The following is a 6,964-nucleotide window of genomic DNA, read 5'->3' as shown; positions in this document are numbered from 1 at the left end:
CCTGAGATAGAAATAGAAAGGTCGAGGAAGGGGAGGGAGGAATCTGAGACTGTCCAGGTGAATTTGAGGTCGGGGTGGAAGGTGTTGGTGAAGTGGATGAACTGTTCAACCTCCTCGTGGGAGCACGAGGCGGCGCCGATACAGTCATCGATGTAGCGGAGGAAAAGGTGGGGGTTGGGGCCAGTGTAGTTGCTGAAGATGGATTGTTCCACATATCCTACGAAGAGGCAGGCATAGCTGGGGCCCATGCGGGTGCCCATGGCTACTCCTTTCGTTTGGAGGAAGTGGGAGGATTGGAAAGAGTGGAAAATAGTGTGTCCATCATGGAGAATAGTGTGCCCCTGATGAAGTGCTTGCGCCCGAAATGTTGATTTTCCTGCTCCTCGGTTGCTGCTGGACCTGCTGTGCTTTTCCAGCACCACTCTAATATTGGTAGAGAATAGTGAGCCCATCACAGAGAATAACGAGCCCATCACGGAGAATAGTGAGCCCAGCATGGAGAATAGTGAGCCCAGTGTGGAGACTAGTGAGTCCAGTGTGGAGGATAGCAAGCCCAGCGAGGAAGATACCGAGCCCAAAGCGGAGAACAGTGAGCACAGCGCAGAGAATAGTAAGCCCAGCGTAGAGAATAGTGAGCCCAGCATGGAGAGTAGTGAGACCTGCACAGAGAATAGTGAGCCCAGTGCAGAGCATAGTGAGCCCAGTGCGGAGAATAGTAAGCCCAGCGTAGAGAATAGTGAGCCCAGCATGGAGAGTAGTGAGACCTGCACGGAGAATAGTGAGCCCAGTGGAGAGAATAGTGAGCCCAGCGCACAGAATAGTGAGCCCAGTGCAGAGAATAGTGTGCCCAGTGCAGAGGATAGTGAGCACAGCTCACAGAATAGTGAGCCCAGCGCAGAGTAGTGAGCCAAGCACAGAGAATGGCAAGCCCAGTGCATAGAATAGAGAGCCCAGCAGAGAGAACAGTGAGCCCAGCACACAGAATAGAGAGCCCAGCACGGAGGATAGCAAGCCCAGCCAACAGAATACTGAGCCCAGCACGGAGTATAGCGAGCCCAGCACACAGAATAGTGAGCCCAGCATGGAGGATAGCGAGCCCAGCGTACAGAATAGTGAGCCCAGCACGGAGGATAGCGAGCCCAGCGTACAGAGTAGTGAGCCCAGCACGGAGGATAGCGAGCCCAGCGTACAGAGTAGTGAGCCAAGCACAGAGAATAGTGAGCCCAGCACAGAGAAAAGTGAGCCCAGCGCCGAAGATAGCAAGTCCAGTGTGAAACATATTGAGCCCAGCACAGGAGATAGTGAGCCCAGCGCGGAGAATAGTGTGCTCAGCGTGGAGAATAGTGAGCCCAGTGCAGAGAATAGTGAGCCTAGTGCAGAGAATAGTGAGCCCAGCGCAGAGAATAGTGAGCCCAGCACGGTGAAAATCGAGCCCTACACAGAGAATAGTGAGGCCGGCGCAGAGAATAATACGTCCAGTGTGAAGCATAGCGAGACCAGCGCAGAGAATAGTGAGCCCAGAGAATAGTAAGGCTAACACGGGAGATAGTGAGGCCAGCATGTAGAATAGTGAGGCCAGCATGGGAGATAGTGAGGCCTGCGGGGGAGATAGTGAGGCCAGCGGGGGAGATAGTGAGGCCAGCATGTAGAATAGTGAGGCCAGCATGGGAATAGTGAGCCCAGCGCAGGAGATAGTGAGGCCAGCGTGGAGAATATTGAGGCAGACGTGAGGACTGCAGATGCTGGAGATCAGAGTCAGGTTTAGAGTGGTGCTGGAAAGACACAGCAGGTCAGACAGCATCCGAGGAGCAGGAAAATCAACGTTTCGGCAGGAATGAGGCTGGGAACCTCCGGGGCGGAGAGGTAAATGAGAGGGGGTGGGGCTGGGGAGAAGGTAGCTAAGAGTGCAATAGGTGGATGGAGGTGGATATGAAGGTGATAGGTCAGAGAGGAGGGTGGAGCGGATAGATGGTAAGGGAGATTGGCAGGTAAGACCGGTCATGAGGATGGTGCTGGGCTGGCAAGTTGGAAATGGGGTAAGGTGGGGGGAGGGGAAATGAAGAAACTGGTGAAGTCTACATTGATGCCCTGGGGTTGAAGGGTAACGAGGCGGAAGATGAGGCATTCTTCCACCAGGTGTCGGGCGGTGAGGGAGTGGCAGTGGAGGAGGCCCAGGACTTGCATGTCCTTGGCAGAGTGGGAGGGGGAGTTGAAATGTTGGGACACAGGGCGGTGGGGTTGACTGGTGCGGGTGTCCTGGAGATGTTCCCTAAAGTGCTTTGCGAGAAGACGTCCAGTCTCCCCAATGTAGAAGAGACCGCATCGGGAGCAACGGATACAATAAATGACATTTATAGAAGTGCAGGTGAAATGTTGATGGATGTGGAAGGCTCCTTGGGGGCCTTGGATGGAGGTGAGGGAGGAGATGTGGGCACAGGTTCTGCAATTCCTGCAGTAGGAAGGGGAAGGTGCCCTGAGGGGACGATGGGTTGTTGGGGTGCGTGGACCTGACCAGGTAGTCATGGAGGGAAAGGTCTTTGCGGATAGGGGTGGGGAGGGAAATATATCCCTGGTGGTGGGGTCTGTTTGTAGGTGGCGGAAATGTCGGCGGATGATGCGATTTATGGAGAGGTTGGTGGGGTGGAAGATGAGGACTGGGGTGTTCTGCCCTTGTTGCAGTTTGGAGGGGTGGGGTTTGAGGGTGGAGGGGTGGGATGTGGACGAGATGCATTGGAGGTGGCGGAAATGTCGGCCTCATTCCTGATGAAGAGCTTTTGCCCAAAATGTCAATTTTCCCACTCCTCGGATGCTGCCTGACCTGCTGTACTTTTCCAACACTACTCTAACCTTGGTGAAGGATAGCACAGAGAATAGTGAGCTCAGAGCAGAAAATAATGACCTCAGCATGGAGAGTAGTGAGCCCAGTGCGGAGAATAACGAGCCCAGCATGGAGGATAATGAGCCCAGCACGGGAGATAGTGAGCCCAGCACGGAGAATAGTGTGCCCAGTGTGGAGAATAGTGAGCCCAGCACAGAGAATAGCGAGGCCAGCGCGGACAATAGTGAGCCAAGCGCGGAGAATAATGAGCCCAGTGCGGGGAATAATGAGCCCAGCACAGGGAATATTGAGACCAGTATGGACATTAGTGAGCCCAGCACTGGGAATAGTGAGCCCAGCGCGGAACGTAGTGAGTCCAGTGAGGAGAATAGTGAGCCCAGTGCAGAGAATAGTGAGCCCATTGTCAGAATAGACAGCCCAGTGTGGAAAATAGTGAGCCCAGTGCCAAAAATAGTGTGCCCAGCACAGAGAATAGTGAGCCCAGTGCAGATAATATTGAGCCCAGCACAGAGAATAGCGAGGCCAGTGTGGAGAATAGTGAGCCCAGTATGGGGAATAATGAGCCCAGTGTAGGGAATATTGAGACCAGTACGGACATTAGTGAGCCCAGCACTGGAAATAGTGAGCCCTGCATGGAAATAGTGACCCAGCGCAGACAATAGTGAGCCCAGCACAGAGGGTAGTGAGTCCAGTGCGGAGAATAGTGAGCCCATTGCGGGATTCGGGGCGGGGTGGCATGAGCCCAGCATGGAGGATAGTGAGCCTAGTGCGGAGAACAGTGGGCCCAGTGTGGAGAATATTGAGCCCAGCGTGTAGAATTGTGTGCCCACCGTGGAGTATAGTGAGCCCAGTGTGGAGAGTAGTGAGCCCAGCATGGAGGATAGTGAGCCCAGTGTGGGGGATAGTGAGCCCAGCATGGGGTCATGAGCACAGCATGGAGAGTAGTGAGTCTAGTGCGGAGAACAGTGAGCACAGTGTGGAGGTTAGTGAGCCCAGCACAGAGGATAGAGAGCCCATCAAGACGAATAGTGAGCCCAGCGTGGAGAACAGTGAGCCCACTGCAGAGAATAGTGAGCATAGCATGGAGAATAGTGAGGCCAGCGCAGAGGATAGTGAGGCCAGTGTGAAGAATAGTGAGCCCATTGCCAGAATAGACAGCATCTTGCAGAGAATAGTGAGCCCAGCACGGAGAATATTGAGCCCAGTGGGGTGAATAGTGAGCCCAGCACGGTGAATAGTGATCCAATACGGAGAATAGCGAGCCCAGTGTGGGGGATAGTAAGTTCAGCATGGAGAATAGACAGTCCAGTGTGGAGAATAGTGAGCCCAATGTGGGGGATAGCGAGCTCAGTGCAGACTTCTATTGAGCTCAGCATGGAGGAGAGTGGCAAAAGTGAGGACTGCAGATGCTGGAAGCCAGAGTTTAGATTAGAGTGGTGCTGGAAAAGCACAGCAGGTCAGGCAGCATTCGAGGAGCAGAAAAATCAACGTTTCGGGCAAAAGCATTCCTGATGAAGGGCTTTTGCCTGAAATGTTGATTTTCCTGCTCCTCGGATGCTGCCTGACCTGCTATGCTTTTCCAGCACCACTCTGATTCATACCATGGAGGAAAGTGGGCTCAGCACGGACCTCAAATGAGCTCTTACTTAATTTTCCTGAGCAAACACGGGATGCAGCATTGCAATCAGCAGAAGTGGTATTGGCGAGGTAGACCCACCAGTGAAATATGGCGCCAGAGGATCAGCGACATCGTCATTGGTTGGGTGTGGCCAAGCGGTGGTGGAGGGATGATGGTGCAGACATCGTTGTTGATAAGGAGCTGGCTCAGGACTGATTGACTCTCTATAAGCTAATTCTTCCGCTTTCTTGAAAAATTTCAGCTTTACTCTGTATTTTGTTTTATTCATACTAAAAAAAAGTGACAATAAAATCATTCATTCATTCTTTCATAATATTACAGCATGTGACCTTTCTGTGTAAATGTACACACTTCACTTTCAGTCACTCTCCCAGCGCAGGGAGTCAGTGTAAGCACTTGGTTATGTGCATGTAATGTGCAATAATGTCAGTAGGGGCAGAATCTAGACTGAGTGTAAGTCTGTGATATCGCACCAGTGTAAATAGTGTTATAGTGTAAAGAGACAAAACATCTGACTCAGTAGAACCTGACTATCTTCAATATATTTTACATGTCCATTGTGTATAAGCAGTCGGATTTTAGACAGACACATTTTATCTTCAACACAACACAGATGAATAAGTAATATTTCTAATGGATGTAATTGCCCACTCTGTTGGTTGATTACGACATATTGTATGCACTAACATATAGTAAACCACAAATGCCATTATAGTGGCAGCTAGAACAAGCAGTTCAGCCCCTCAACCCTGCATCACCATTTAGTACAATCATCATTAATCTCATCTTGGCCTCGACTCCACGTTTCTGTCTACTCTCCATAACTCTTCAACCCAGTCTCTTTTTTCCTTAAACTTACTCAATGACCTGGCATCCATTGCACTCTATGATAATAAATTCCACAGATTTGCAATTGTTTGAGAGAAGTAATTTCTCCTCAACTCTGTTTTGTCTCTGCAACCCCTTCACCTAAAACTATGACCTCTTGTTCTCGATTGCCCCACATGAGGATACATCTTCTCTACATCTACATTTGTCAATTCCCTTTAGCGTCTGATATACCTCAATTTGATCATTTGTCATTCACCTAAACTCCAGAGAGTGCAGGCCTAATGCGTTCAATTTCTCCTCATAAGACAAACCCCTCATCTCTGGAATCAATCTAGTGAACCTCCTCCGAACTGCCTCTAATGCAACTACATCCCTCCTCGAGTAAAGGGACCAAAATTGAACGCAATGCTCCAAGCACAGGCTCGCTAACACCTCTCAGCGAATGGCCCTTCATAGATTTTATTAATGAACAAATTATTTAGATTGTCGCTGTGTAAAGTTAGAACCATTTCAACCTTGGAACTGGCTAAATATTTGTCAAAATAAGTTGTCTTTGTATTAATACATCGTCTCTTAATCTAAAAATATTTGCCCTAAAGGATTTTTTTTAAAATTATGAGTCTATTTATCAAAGTGAATGATGGCTTTCTGGGAATGAAAGAATATCAAGGTCAGGCTTACTTGAACCACATAGGTTGGAAACATAGTTGACATTCTGCAGTTTAGCAAGGTTTAATGCTCATATGTGGCTTTATGAATAATTCTCAGACATAAAAGTATTGGGATCCACAGCTGGGGTCAAAGGAGCCTGCCCTACAATGGATCCTGCTGCCCTACGTGGTTTGGACAGACAATCCCAGTGGTATTCTTACCCAGAAGGCGCAGACATGCTGAGTGTGTGCTGTCCAGAGGCAGGAGCACGCTCCTCAGCATGAATTCCCAATATGCTGAGGGTGGCAGGCAGGGTGGAGGTGGAACACCTCCGGAGCATTCTGTGGGGAGATTTCTAGGGGGCCTGATTGTGGTTCCTCTTTAGGCTAGCTGCCTACTGGCACTTTCTGGTCTTCTTGTGAGGAAGGAGCACCTGGAGTGAGTCCTTTATTGCCTGACTCTTGGTGCTAAGTACGAATGGAGTGCAGGCTAGTATATATACCTGGGTATACAGGTCTGTGCAGGACCTGGCTCCCTGTGGAAGCTGCCAAGTTGCCCATGGAGGTAAGCAAATGACAGTCTCACTGCAGTAGTCCTGCAGCCTTTGTACCAGGTAGAAGAAAGTGAGGATTGCAGATGGCTGGAGATCAGAGTCAAGAGTGTGGTGCTGGGAAAGCACAGGCAGCGTCTGAGGAGCAGGAGAATTGGTGTTTCAAGCATAGGCTGTTCATGAGGAATGAGGCTTGTGGACCAGGGGGTGCTGAGAGATAAATGGGAGGGGAGGGGTGGGGCTGGAGGAAGGTAGCTGGGATTGCGATAGGTTGATGAAGGTGGGGGTAATGGTGATAGGTTGGTGGGGAAGATGGAGTGGATAGGTGGGAAGGAAGATGGACAGATAGGACAGATAGAACAGGTCAAGAGGGCGGTGCCGAATTGAAAGATTGGGTCTGGGATAAGGTGGGGGGAGGGGGAATGAGGAAACTGGTGCAATCCACATTAATCCC

The sequence above is a fragment of the Chiloscyllium plagiosum genome, chromosome 22 (assembly GCF_004010195.1).
Source record: "Chiloscyllium plagiosum isolate BGI_BamShark_2017 chromosome 22, ASM401019v2, whole genome shotgun sequence".
Lineage (NCBI taxonomy): Eukaryota > Metazoa > Chordata > Chondrichthyes > Orectolobiformes > Hemiscylliidae > Chiloscyllium > Chiloscyllium plagiosum.
The sequence above is the reverse complement of the archived record's forward strand: the minus strand, read 5'-3'. Positions refer to the sequence as shown.